This window comes from Python bivittatus, unplaced genomic scaffold (assembly GCF_059951505.1).
Source record: "Python bivittatus isolate LINGU-HERP-01145 unplaced genomic scaffold, Pbiv_v1 ctg000480_np1212, whole genome shotgun sequence".
Classification (NCBI taxonomy): Eukaryota; Metazoa; Chordata; class Lepidosauria; order Squamata; family Pythonidae; genus Python; species Python bivittatus.
This window is the reverse complement of record NW_028277075.1, coordinates 94,097,501-94,111,163: the sequence shown is the minus strand read 5'-3', so window position 1 is coordinate 94,111,163 and position 13,663 is coordinate 94,097,501. Positions and strand designations below refer to the sequence as shown.

At 36.5% G+C, this 13,663-nt stretch overlaps 1 protein-coding gene across 4 annotated transcripts in view; it reads left to right on the top strand.

Moving 5' to 3' along the window:
• The window catches only part of ZEB2 (zinc finger E-box binding homeobox 2), a 163,617-nt gene that overhangs the window by 147,813 nt on the left and 2,141 nt on the right, over positions 1–13,663 (top strand). The gene's annotated exons all lie outside the window — the stretch shown is intronic.

Genomic DNA, 13,663 nt, shown 5'->3' with positions numbered 1-13,663 from the left:
CTAGAGGCGAGTTCATAACCCGAGGTAAATTTTTCCTGCCAAAGCTGGTCGTAACCCGAAACGTCCGTTAGTAGAGGCGTTCGTATCCCGAGGTACCACTGTATTCCTGAAATGCTGAGAGAATTTTTGACAGTAATGGTTGAAAAGAGAAGAATCATGACATTCTATATTTTAGATATGAAGAAAAATTTCAAAATATCTTTTTATGCTTTACAACATACCCTCTCCTGTTCATTAAACAAAAATCAGGAGAAATTGCTCTTGAATAAAATTTAGATATGATTTTCAAATAATTGAAAATCTATTCCTCTAAACAATGCTTTACTTTGTCTTATGAAAGCCTGCATCTACAAATATCCTCCCTGGTCTTTCCTTCATTACTTAGTAAAATAGAATGAATTTCCATCTGAGGATACAGTCCAGCAAATGTTATTCTTGTAATGTCTTTCCCCACTGTACTGAAGCTTGGAAAGTGGTGTCCCTCAATCTGGATTCTTGCTCAGCAAATTTAATTCACTATAAAGGTCAGCAGTTCCTCCAAACTCATCTAATAATGCCTTTCCTCCATTGTTGACAGGTTATCACTTTAGGGACTACTGCTCTTGAATAGTTAGCTGTAAAGTGTATCAATGCTGGGCTCTGAAACCTCATAAATACCAACTCATTGATTTGCATGAACACTTGATCAGTGATAAAGGGCTGATTGGTAGCTGATCATCAAGCATAACTCAAATATGGGATAGACCAATTTGCCACCAATCTGATGTATTGTTCTATTACCAACCCAGTAGTATGGGACACGAAAAAGTGGGTCCACAGTTCAAGGCAATTACATTGGCTTGGGGTTCACCAAAATTAAAGCTATAGTTTTCCTCAGTGAACATTAAAAATGGAGCAGATACTCATTCTTAAAAACATTCCACCGGTACTTGGGAGGCCTGATTATGTCACAACTTCCTGATATGCTTACAAGTGTGTTTAAGGATATGCAGCTGTTGGTCACACCATAAGTATTTGCCATGGAAAATATCAATGTAGCATTAATACTTTGATGCAGGACATAATATCCCTAGTATGGAGTTGCTCTAATTCTATCCTTGCAATGTAACTATTGCATATGGTTCTGAAAATCTACTCTTGTTAATCTTGTTAATGCCAAACAAGAATAGAGAGAACTGCCAAAAATGCATCACATTAAAATCACATTAATTGCTACTAAATTAATTCAGTTATTGAAACTTTGTTGCCCCTGTGTTGCTTCTTTGTTTTAAGAAAATCAGTGCTTATCTGTGAATCTTTATAAATTGACAGATAAACTCTGTTTTAATATAATATCATTGCAATATTGTATGTGCTTCATTCCCTAACCTATTTAAACTAGATATTAAGGAGATGGTTAAAATATTTATGGGATTAAGGAAAGAAAATTCAAGTTGCATTTTGGACTACATTGTGTGCCTCATTTATATGTATAAACATATAAACTTTCTTTACAAAACATTATTGAAATGGAAACATGTATTCATATGATATGAGGGAACTTTTGGAAGCTTTACATTCTTGCACCTACCCTCTCCCAAATTATGTTATTACAACTAAGCGCATATTATTTACTGTACTGCTACTGCTACCCCAAGCTTTAATGTTAAAGCTGACCTGGTTATATAGTGGGATATAGTTGAATTCTGTAAAATAATTCATCCATAAGATCCATAGATATTGGCTGAAAGTGGAAAGGCTGAGGATTTGACAGGCCGAATTCCATTACATCATTCTGATTTGCAAAAAGATTGTGCACGAAAAAAAAAGTATATATTCCAATTTTCAACTAACAAGAAAGGATTTCAGGACTGGGAGGATATAATGCCTCTGTATTCATAAGTACTGCTTATGTTTTTCCCTGTCTTTTCTATGGGATAAAAGGCAACAATGCTGTTGAGTCGAACTCTAGAAGAAAATAAACTCTGTCAAAAAAATGGGTGTTGTATTGACTAGGAAATTCTAGAAGGTGAAGTTCACATATCTTGGACATTTGTCATGGAAAGAAGAGTCAGGAGATTTGCATTTGAGTCCCTTTCAGTCTTGCTACAATTGGTTGAAACACTAGCAGTACTGTGTGCATGTTTGGAGCCTAACCAGGAGATAGTTAAAAGTGAAGGAGAGGGCACTTCCAACTCAGTTCCAGTTTTAATGCGTTGAGGAGAAAGGTCTGGACTGGTTTCCTGGTGGTATCTTCTTAGTTGAAGAATCCTCTTCGACTTTCAGTCTCACTCGAATAGCTGCGTACCTGCTTAGCCTACAGACCTCATGCATCAGGGAGCCACAGGAAATACTTTTATCCTAAATTCTGCAAAGGAAGTGAAAAGAGATTTGGTCAAACAAACAGCCCAGTCCTGCCATGCCAATTCAAAAGCAAATCCCTCTGATGCAATGGGTGCTTTTTTTGAGATAAGGGTATGGGATTGCAGCCAGAAGTAATTTGGTGAACATTTCTGTATTCAATCACTTAGAGTAATGGTAGCAGCATAGAAAAAGTAGCAGCAGCAGCAGCAGCAGCAACACTCAGTTCTTTTCAGTATATTAGGAGGAAGATATGTAAACCAACATTAGCTGTTCTTGATATTCTACTATGTACCTTATGTAGTTATCCATCTGAAGTTTACTTCAAAAGAATGTAAAGGCCACTTGCCTTTTTCTTCTTCTTTGGCCTCCTTTGTAAATGTTAAATGAATTGCAAATTAAACTGATAAAGTTATGGAAAAACCCAGCACAATGGAGTGGCTGTCTCATCTAGTAATATATATGCGAAATTTCAATCTCTGTTCAGGGCAAGACTCCCTGAACTGCAATTAACCTTTACTTTCCATGTCTGAATCATTATCCTTTCTTCATCTTTTTGGGGGGACATTTAGTGATTTTTTTTCCTGGTCTTTCCGGAGTAACACAAATAACAAACTTAGCTTAATGAGCCCAAAATGTTGATCTCTCTGAAGATGCAATTCTGTTTTTCCTTGATAGCTAGTTGTACAAGAATATTCTTTAGGCTTTTGCCATATTATAGTATTTACTGAGTTGAAGTAGAAGCACTAAAATAGTTTTCTGAGTTATCATTAAGCATTTTTATGATTATTATTTATTTTTTGTAAATTGCCCTATATAGAATTGCTTTACTAAGTCATGGTTCTTGGAGGGTCCCTTACTCTGGTTTAATTATTTATTTTAGTAAAATTTATATGCTGTCTCAGTCACAGACTCTGGGCAGTTCACAATTATGTAAAATATGGATTGATGGTCAATAAAAACAATTCATCATCTTCAGTAAAATCACAAAATTAAAAATCAACTGTAGGATCAATAGCCAGTTATATCAATTACTCATATGTTTGGAACCTTCAAATCAAAGAGGCTCTTCTCTTTTGGGTTGACACACTTCTATAAAGATCACCATCATCATCAGTCTTATGATTTATAATTTCCAAGTTTCATACCATGGGGCAAACAATCTAAGTCCTACATACTCTCTATACCTATCCAGCTCTCCAATGTCTCCATGTTACAGATGTGCTTTCAGTAATAGCCAAGACAGTATTATGAACCTACATGAGCCAGGAGGAAGACCCACAACAGTATTTGACATGACTGAGCAAATGTCAAGTCATGGACCGTGAAATCCTACTGAGTGTGAGGTTCCCTCCCTCCCTCCCTCCCTCCCTCCCTCCCTCCCTCCCTTCCTTGTTGTTTTACCACTTTGATAATGGTAGGTGCATACTAAAGTGAAATATGACGAGTGCTGAAACCTCTCATCTTCTTGTTTCATGAGTTATGCCTTTAGGCTGCAAGTTTCTAACCCTGTCTGGAGCTTTGCAATTTTAATAAACATTTTAATATGCATCTGACAATGAAAAAAGTAACACCGCCCATCAGTATCTAATTATCTTAACTGGAGGAAGTGAGCTTTCCAGGTTGACATTTGATTGGCACTTCAATGCCTAGGAACAGACCCACAAAGGAAAGGTATATGACAGGTTACATATTGTCTTGTTTTGAACACAAAGTTTCCATGGAGGGCAAAAAATACCAGGAGGCGGGAAGCAGAAGTTCACATGGGTTCACAAGATTTCAGTTTCTGTTAGGTCAAGAGATACTTATTCAGAGCCACTTTTTATCATAGCTGTTGGTAGCAGTCAAGACATCCAGATAATCAACTGGAGCCTGAACAGAGATTTTATGACCTTGCAGTTAGGTCAGATGTCATTACTTCTTTGCTTAGAGGTGCTTGGAGTTAAAATAGTTTTGTGGCTAAGACTAAGAAAGTTACTCAGCTATTGAAATATTTTTATTAGCTGTTCTGTTCACAGATACCTATATAAGTAATGTATAACAACCAAGTGGCCTGTAACTGAATCATTCAGCAGCTTTTCACTTACAAAAGCAGCTCTGACTGATCACCTAGGGCAATTCCTATTTTTTGCAAGCAACTTTGAGAATATGGTAGCTATTTTCAGGAAAGTAGACAAGATATTAGCCTAGTAGATTCCAGGACATATAATTCTGGACTTCAATCAAAGAGATCAATTTTCTGCTCTGTCATATAACTCACAGGGTGAAATTGAGCCAGTTGCTTTATTTTAGGCTAGTGAACCTTATTCAGTTGATGTGAGAATAGAATGGAGAACAAAATGTCATGCTGAGATCTACTACTAGTCAAGAATAGATGAATAGTCATGTAGGTATCCATTAACAAAAGTAGAGAAGAAATTACCTAGAAAAGATATAGCAGAGCTGCATTTTCTAGGCAGTTATTATCTGTAAACATTTAAGGAAGCAGGAGAGAAGGAGAAAAAGTTGCTTTAAGATCAGTGGCATGTTTTAGTCTTATTCTCTATGAATTTCCTGCAGAATGAAAGGATTCTTGTTCATGGAGCTCCTCCAATGACCCACAGAGCTTCGAACTTTCTTTGTAGTTCATTTAGTACTAATTTTTCATAGGTAAAGTTAATTATATGTATATTTTTAAGTCATACATTTGAATTCTGAGGCCTTGTTACCTTGTTTCATGATATGCTCCATTTGGGTTTTTAAGTGGATTGGTAAGAATCTCTGTGGCTGCATTTTTTAATTATTATTATACAATGGGAAAGATTTTTTTTTAAGGAGCGTTCATGCTGATACATGTTGTATTTTTATTTTCGCATTGATTGAATGAAATATTGTTCTTCAGCTTTCATAGCAAATCAACTTTTTTTTTTTGCTGTCATTCTGAATTCTCATCTCATGGGTTTTCCTTCTTTAGAGTTTGATTCATAAAACATCATATGTTGTTTGGAGATAATTTTCTGTCACTAGATTCAAATATGAAGACTTCTTTTTATACTTCAGTGATATATAATTTCTTGGAATAAATTTAAAGCCGATGAAATTTACACCAGAAATGGAGGTCTCTCTTCTTATTAACAGTAGAGTAAGTGTGGTATTTGCAATTATGCCAAATTGCATTTATAACGCACCTTTAACCGCCTCACTTCACTCTGCCCATTAAACCATCCCCGCTGGGACTCCTTCTAACATCCAAACCCCTAAGTAGCTTCAATCAGCTGCCTTTAGAAAATCAAACCTTTGCCAGATGATTTCTAATGTACCTTCAATGTCTGGAATTTCTCCACAAGCCCACTGTTCACTTCCCAAAACTGCTCATGATTATATCATTGAAATCAGGAAATGTACATCTTTTTAAAGCACACACAACATGGCCATGTCTATATTTGTGGCTTCATATGTCACTGCACTTGACAGTGAAAATATGATTCTTTGGATGGCTTTTTTTAATAATTAGGTATAATTATTTCTCATTGCAAATCTTACAGGAGGATATGGGATAAAAATCAATATATAACCATAACCAATATTTGTGAAAGTTGTCTTTAAACATACAGTAATAATTTCCCATTTATGGTGTTGATAAAATAATATAACAGGTGCAACAGTAACATAACTTTTATTCCATAAAATAATGAATTTTGAAAGATGACAGAGAAGGTAAATAAGGTGGTCTCTTAATTAAGGATCAGCACTAGGTCCCCCCCCGCCCCCCCCAAGTACCTGACCAACACAAAACTTTATCAAAATGTATAATATCTCATATAGCAAGAAGTTTTTAGGCAAGAATCACATACGTATATCTAGATCTATATATGTACTTTGGTAGTATTGAAATTGTCTTCAATAAAGCTTAAAAATTTCCCCTCATTAATTTCATCCAGATCATTTCAAAGGAGATCTCCATCACAGAGCAGATTGTCCAAACATCCAGGGAGGAGAGGGTTGGATTTTGTTCGACGACCAGAAAAACAAAGAAGGATAAAATAGCAGAATAGTGTTTTCGTATGAAAGGTCGCCTGCTGGATTGAATAAAGAATAAATAAATCTCTCTGGGGGAAAAAAGTGGAGGCAACAAAAACTAAACATGTTGAATGATCTATCTTTTTTCACAGAGAATAGGTTAAACTGAGACATAATAAAACATAAAACACTGCAATTTATTGCCATTCTAGCTTTGCCTATGCTTGAACATGCGAACAGTAGAACAAGATACCTAGATAGATGGTGGAATCTTTCAGTTTTACAAGGTACTGTATCTTGGATTCAGGAGCATGGGCTAACGAGACCCTTTCAAACTTCATTTTTCTGTGGCTATGAGTATACCACTGACCTGAAAACCATCCATTCTTCCTAAACATTCAACTTTTCATCTGATTCCTTTTACATTAGGAGCACATATGTCACTGATGGCATTTTTTTTCCTTGTCTGCCTTTTCAAATCTTCCCTCCCTAGTCATCCAGCATTTATGTCCATATGTTTTCAAAGAAATGAGGAGGATTTTCCTTTTTTAAATAACATTTTATTTCTTGTTCAAATTTTAAATAACTGGTTCTTTCTCTCTTTCTCCTTCATCTTAGGAAGTCGTACCTAAGGTCAGTTAATATGGCTGGTTTTCCTGCTGTCTATGGGAGTGAAAGCTATTCTTCCTATCACTTGTCCATCAGTTACCATTTCAACAAAAATGAGATAATAATCCATTCTGCTGCCAAGATGTTGAGGGTGCAGCTGGCATGAAATTCACATGGAACGGAGATTTGGAATTATCTGCTTCACATGAGTCTGATTGTGTGATTGTAATTTCATGCCTTTATAAAGAACATTGGAAACATTCCAAAGTAGCAAGCTTTTGAGTTAGTCAGAACGCTTCTTCAGTCTAGTTGCTAAGGAAGTAAAAAACAAAACAAAAAGGGAGACTAGCTTGGCCACTTACAGCTATTTGAAAATGGATCATAGGGCAAAGACTCACTTATTAGATGGATTACTACCCTACACATTTAATAGTTTTTTTTTTCTTCACAACTTGCTAACAATTGTTTAAAAACAATCTAAAATGGATGGAGGAATATAAAAATATACAGTACAACCAAAACGTAATTCAGGTAAAAGTACCACATTAATATAATACTAGTTTGCTTTTGCCCTAAAGAACCTCCTGGGCCATCAAGGCCTTACTATTCACTAAACAAAAATGAAAACAACTTGAAGTATAGGTGGCAAAGACAGTTCCTCATTCCAATTTTATATCAGCTTTCATGATATTATCAGGGTGTCAACAAGTCATAATTGTCATCCTCATGCCCACATGGGTAGTCTTAAACAGAGCGTTCCCTAATCAGGTATCTTCCAGACTTTCCAGCTAGTATGGCTAGATGTTTATGCTTGCAGAGAAATTCTGGGAGTTGTACTCCCCACTCATTTGGTGTCAGGTTGGCATAACTGGCATAACCCATGCCTACCTGATAGGATGCTCTGCCCTTAAAATGTGCCATGAACTATGAACTATTACTGTTGTTACATTTCTAGAGAATAAATACGTTCAAGAGATGAGTTTCCAACACTCCCCATTTAGACTCCTTCTTGCTCACAAGTATGTCCTGGTACACTGTCACGAATGTACAATTAATATGCATGTTTTGTCACAGGTGAATTAATAGACCACAACATATAGGTAATAATTGTTTAAATATTAAGGGTTTACCCAAATATGGCTCATAAGTGGTCATTCAGTTTTCCTGGTTGTATAAGGGCAGTTTTAAAAATGTACACCTTCAGGAATAGATTTGGTCCTGCACTTAGAGATACTCATTTGCATTTACTTTCTTATGACTTGTTTTTGCCCTGTTTTAGGCTCTGACACAGGGTCTATTGTCATTATTAGCCACGGGATGTGTTACCTAGCAAGCATCTATGGTAGCTCTGTATTGAGACAGTCATATAAAACTGTCAGCACCACCCTGAATTTAGCCCAGATTTTGTAGGGGAGAGAATTGGCCTGCCATTACTAACTCATGTTTAGGGTGGTTCTTGCTGGCATGCCAGAGCCAAAGCCAGCACATTCTAGTTGCATGCCAATGAATGTCATGACCACCCTACCATGGACCAATTGTTATAAGCAAGAGAAGCTGATGCTTTTCCCTTCCTCCCTCCTTCCCTCCCCAGCCTGAAGCTAGGCATCTGTGCATACTTTCCCATGGAGAAGGATGTAATACTTCTTACTGAGTATCATATCAGACTATGAATATGTACAAGTAAGCGCTACGTATAAGCACAAATTGTGCTGTATGTGTGCTGAAAATTACAATGTATACTTGGTATAATTTATGCTTACGTGTACTGGAGCCAATAAGGGCAGTATGTCCAGTCTGTTCACATGCTAAAGATGTGGAGTTACCAAGTGTGATCATGATCACCCAAGTGCTCAGAAGAGGTTGTTGGAGGTGGTCAGAAGGTTTAGTTCTAAGGGAGTGCTAACAGGAATAGGAAACAGTAGGATGAAAACAGTAGTGTATGTTGTAAGAACCTTTCCATTGAGATAATGGTCTGAGAAAATTAACATGGTATGTTTGGGCATTGGAAAAGGATGTGTAAGGAGGACAGGGAAGAAACTAGGAGAACTAGTCCAGGAAATAATAATCATAGTTTGAGAGAAAATAAGTTTGGAGCTCTTATGAATAGCTACTGGCTGATGGGGAAATCAACTGTTTATTAGCTACTCTAGAAAAAAGCGTCCCACATGTATATAAAGACCTCTCAGTGTGAAGTCCTTGGTGCTCTCTGAACTTATTTGTTTGCTTACAGACATTTCATTACCCAACTAGGTAACATTATCAGTGATAGTGAGTGTGGAGTTTGCCCCCTGTTTATATACAGTAGCTTGCCCTGCCATTGTTGTTGGGGTACGGTTTTCTCGTTGGTAGTTTCTTGATTAAGGTATTGTTTTCTGCTTGATTGTTTGTCTGGTGTTAATTCCTGCTTATGTGGGTGTTGGCTGCTGGACAGGATGTGTTCTGGTCTTTTTGTTTCCTTTTTAGCTTTTCACTGTTATGGTTTATTTCTGTGTGTCTATTGATGGTTGATTTGTCTGAACACCAAGCTTCCAGGAATTCCGTAGCATTTTTGGATTTGGTTTGATCTAGGATGCTCATAGTTTCCCAGTTGAAATTGTGATTGAGTCTGTCACAAAACTTGCAGGGCAAGCTATTGCATATGAACAGGCAGCAAACCCCATACTCACTCACACTGATGATGTTACCTAGACGGGTAATGAAATGTCTGCAAGCAAACAACCAAACTCAGAGAGCACCAAGGACTCCACAGTTCAATCCTGAGCTACATATATCCTCTTCTAAGGGAACTCTCAGTGTGCTTAAGCTTATGAATTTTAGCCAATTACTTACAGCAATTATAGCATTAGTATAAGACTAACTATGTCAGAATACTGTTTTATTTCTCTTTATAATGTTTTATTTCATTAGTATAGTGATTTAGAAATTCCAGTATATGCACAACACAAATTGGATAGCTGCTTTAGTTGTTATGTCAGATATTGCTGAATTTTGTCCAGTCCCCTCATACTGAAAGTGGAGGAGTCATTCTATTTTGGAATGATACTTAGTTAAAGAAGATGACAAAAGCATTCCAGAGTTATTTGTGGGTGTGACTCAAATAGATGTGTTTGGACTTGCTACTGGTGTCAGGTTTCAGAATTTAGATTTGAAACTGCTTGTTATACCCGGCAAAACATGGCATCTTACTGTTGAAGAGAATGTCAGCATTCAGTCAATGCTTGACTATTCACAGAAAGCTTCCTCCAGAATTACTGTATGGCAGCAGTTATGTCCATATAATATACTTCAGTAGTTTCTGATAGCAAATTAAATATTTCACTCTCTGAAGTTAGTGAGATTTAAAAAAAAAAAATGGGGAGCTTCCATCTTGACTTCTCAGAAGTGTAGTCCTTTCTTTCTTCATATTCAGTTGCTGTACATGTGATGTATATATGAGGCAATAATTCTTCCCCTACATAATTCTAACTTGCTCCATCTCATATCCTTATAATAATTGTAAAATACTTTGAGTTCATCCACTTTGATAAATTATAACAAAGAATTTCAAAGAACCTATAGCATCATTATCATCACTGGTTATCTAGTCCAGTGATGGCAAACCTTTTGGGCTTGGCGTGTCAAAAATTTGGAAAATGCTTAACTTGACTCTGCTGGCGTGTCACCCCCCCCTCCTCCAAACAAAAGAGAAACAATTATTTATATATTTATTTTTAAAAATACAGTCCAATCACGTGTGGTGCTATGTATTGTATAAAGAAACATCAAATAGTTACAAAAATGAAATATGAGTAAAACAAACTCAGTTTCTTTGGTAACTCAAACAGGGAGAATAGTTTTTGTTGGGTGTTGGTGAACACTGGTATGTCACCCAAAATGTCATGGCGTATCACCTTTGACATGTATGTCATAGGGTCGCCATCGCTGATGTAGTTTAATGTCCCTCAGAACTTGAAACAGTAAAGACAGTTAATTAACACCTTGAGATTATCATGGTACTACGAAAGGTATTCCATGGTCATCAAAAGCCAATGTCAGTCAATCTGAGAGTATAGTTTTGTCCAAAGAGAACCCACAGCCTGTCCATGGAACTTCCTGTACTATCAGTTCATTTGGCATAGAAATCTCTGCTTATGTTCTTCTTGGCATGGAAAAAGCCCTGTCAGCATTCTGTGGCACCTCATTGAAATAGGTTTGGATGGCTGCTTTAGTGAAAAGAGTGCGTCTCATCAATGGAAGAAGGCTGTTGGGGTGAAATCACAATCAGTTAGTTGTGGGATTTGTTATTTATAGAAATACATCACATATATGTTCTGGATTGCCCTCATTGCATTGATGAATAACATGGATTCTTACACATCAAACACATACCACTCTTCCTAGCATTTTTTCCAACAAGCATATCCACTAGCAAAGAGCTGAGCACGAACTGAACTGAAAACCAAAAATTTTGAATGAAAATCTCTATAGTTAAATTGGAAAGATCCCAAGCACCATCGCAAAAATATCTCTAGTTAGATGAGAAATCTTAAGTGCAACCTGGTGCTATCCATATGATTCTTTTTTCTGGCTTGTTACTGTGAGCTGGTTTCAGTTTGAGGGCAGTGGCATTGATTTTATTCTTCCTACTATCTTTTCTCAAGGGTGTCCAGGGAGGCAAACAATGACATGTGCATAATATCATCATACAAATGCTGCCACTTATATATGTGTGTGAGTTATGGCACAAGCAATCAATTGTAGCATTTGTATGATGATGTCATCACAGATATATCAGCGTTTTGACATAATTGCAGTTTCTTATGCCAGTGCCTTTCCTTCCTCAAACATGTGGTCAACAATGGTTTAATCATTATTACTATTAAATTATAATGGCTAAGCACATTCTGGGGATATTCTCTTCAAATGCAATCAATCACAAACAGAAATATGAGTTTTAACTAACTGTAAAAACTAGTACTACCCTCCAAAATGCTCAAATTGCATTTGCTTTTCCCACCCCGCCTAACACCACCTGTAGAATCTTGATTTGAAAAGTAATTAGAATTATTTAAAATGTTAAATTAATTTTAGTATAACCATCTTGAAATTTTGAGATCTTTGTGCTCACGGTGACTTTCAAGAGCTTACCTGAGGTTCAACATTTGGAAACCCCTGAAACCTGATACTGTTTTAATATAATAATAATCCTTATGCAAGGCATGATATAACCCTTAAAATCACAAGCTATATGAAAGAAATGAACTGGGAAAACCAAACACATAAGTAACCATATCCTTGTTTATAGCCATATGTTTATAATTCAGTAAGGAGAAAAACAAGAAATATAAAATATGAAGATTGTAAATAAACTCAGATGTTTATCAACCTTTATTGCAGACATCAGTTGCTCCTCATCAATACTAGTTCCCCACTGTTATTTTTTCTTTATCCTTTTCAGGTTAAAACAAAGTACAGAGAATGAAGGCAATTTTTTTTTTAAGTTGCTTATTAAAGCCTCTATTTTTTTGTTTAACACATAACACATAACTGTTACTTAATTTTAAGGCAATCTAGAAATCTCTCAATAAAGAACTTGCCTTCCAATTCTGCATGGTGGTTCTGATCCTTCATATAGCTGGAATATAGTTTCAGGAATGATTATGGCAAAGATGGGAGAGTAATGTAATTGTTTCAAAAACAAAAGAGGGTTGTGGTGGAAGCAACACAGAAATATATTTTTTAGACTGAAAATCTAATTTGGTATGATAGGAAGTGTAATAACCTCTTTGGGAGTATGCCCCACAGAAGCCTATGGAGTTATTCCCAAATACCCATACATCCAATTGGTCTGAATTTAATTTGATTCAAATAAGCAATAAACGTCATACCCATTTCTTCACATACACTATATATAAATAAAAATAAAAATAAAAATAAAAATAAAATAAATGTGGGCTTCCCTAATGTACCAGACATGTTCTGTGAAGCCCATTAGAACTACAAACATGACACAACCCATCCAGGATCTCCCTCCTGCAAGGACAGCTTAAAGCTCAGGTTAATGTTGCTGTCTTAAAGGAAAAGCCTGACTCTGCCCCCTCTCCCATTCCATGTGCAAAAGTCAAATGAATTGGCAATTGCAGCTTTCTTCAACACTGGGAATTGGACATTGTCCTCCATCACGCCTGAAAGCAGCAGGCTGCTTTAGGGGACATAAAACAAGCCATATGGCAGACAATCCACTCCTCCCAACAACTTGTTGCCACTTCCTGCCATCTGTTATCCCAGGTAACTTCCTCACTCTGTACACTGATTGGACTGGCCCTTCCTGTCTGCCACATGCCTATCATTGTGCAACGTTTTTTTAAAAAATGGGCACCATGGTTTCCCCAATCCAGCATTAAAAATCACAAATCTCCTGCATTTAAAAAAGCAAAGCAAAATGGTTTCTCCCCAAGATCAAGGATATATTCTCCATTCCCTGTGGTGATGCTGCATATCCTAAGCCTTTTCTTGAACATTCAGCTTTCATATTTTCAAAACATTGTGGTTCATTTACTCATTATGATGTGAGGGCAACAATTGCTGAGTTTCCCAGGTTTTGTTTGTTTGTTTTTTTTAATTCTGGGAACAGACCAGATGCTTACATGATGCTATGAAGTTCATTTTTTGTTTGAACATTTTCTGAAGAAGAAAAAAAATGTAGTTCAAGAGTGCTGGGGAAAGCTTTGTAGGA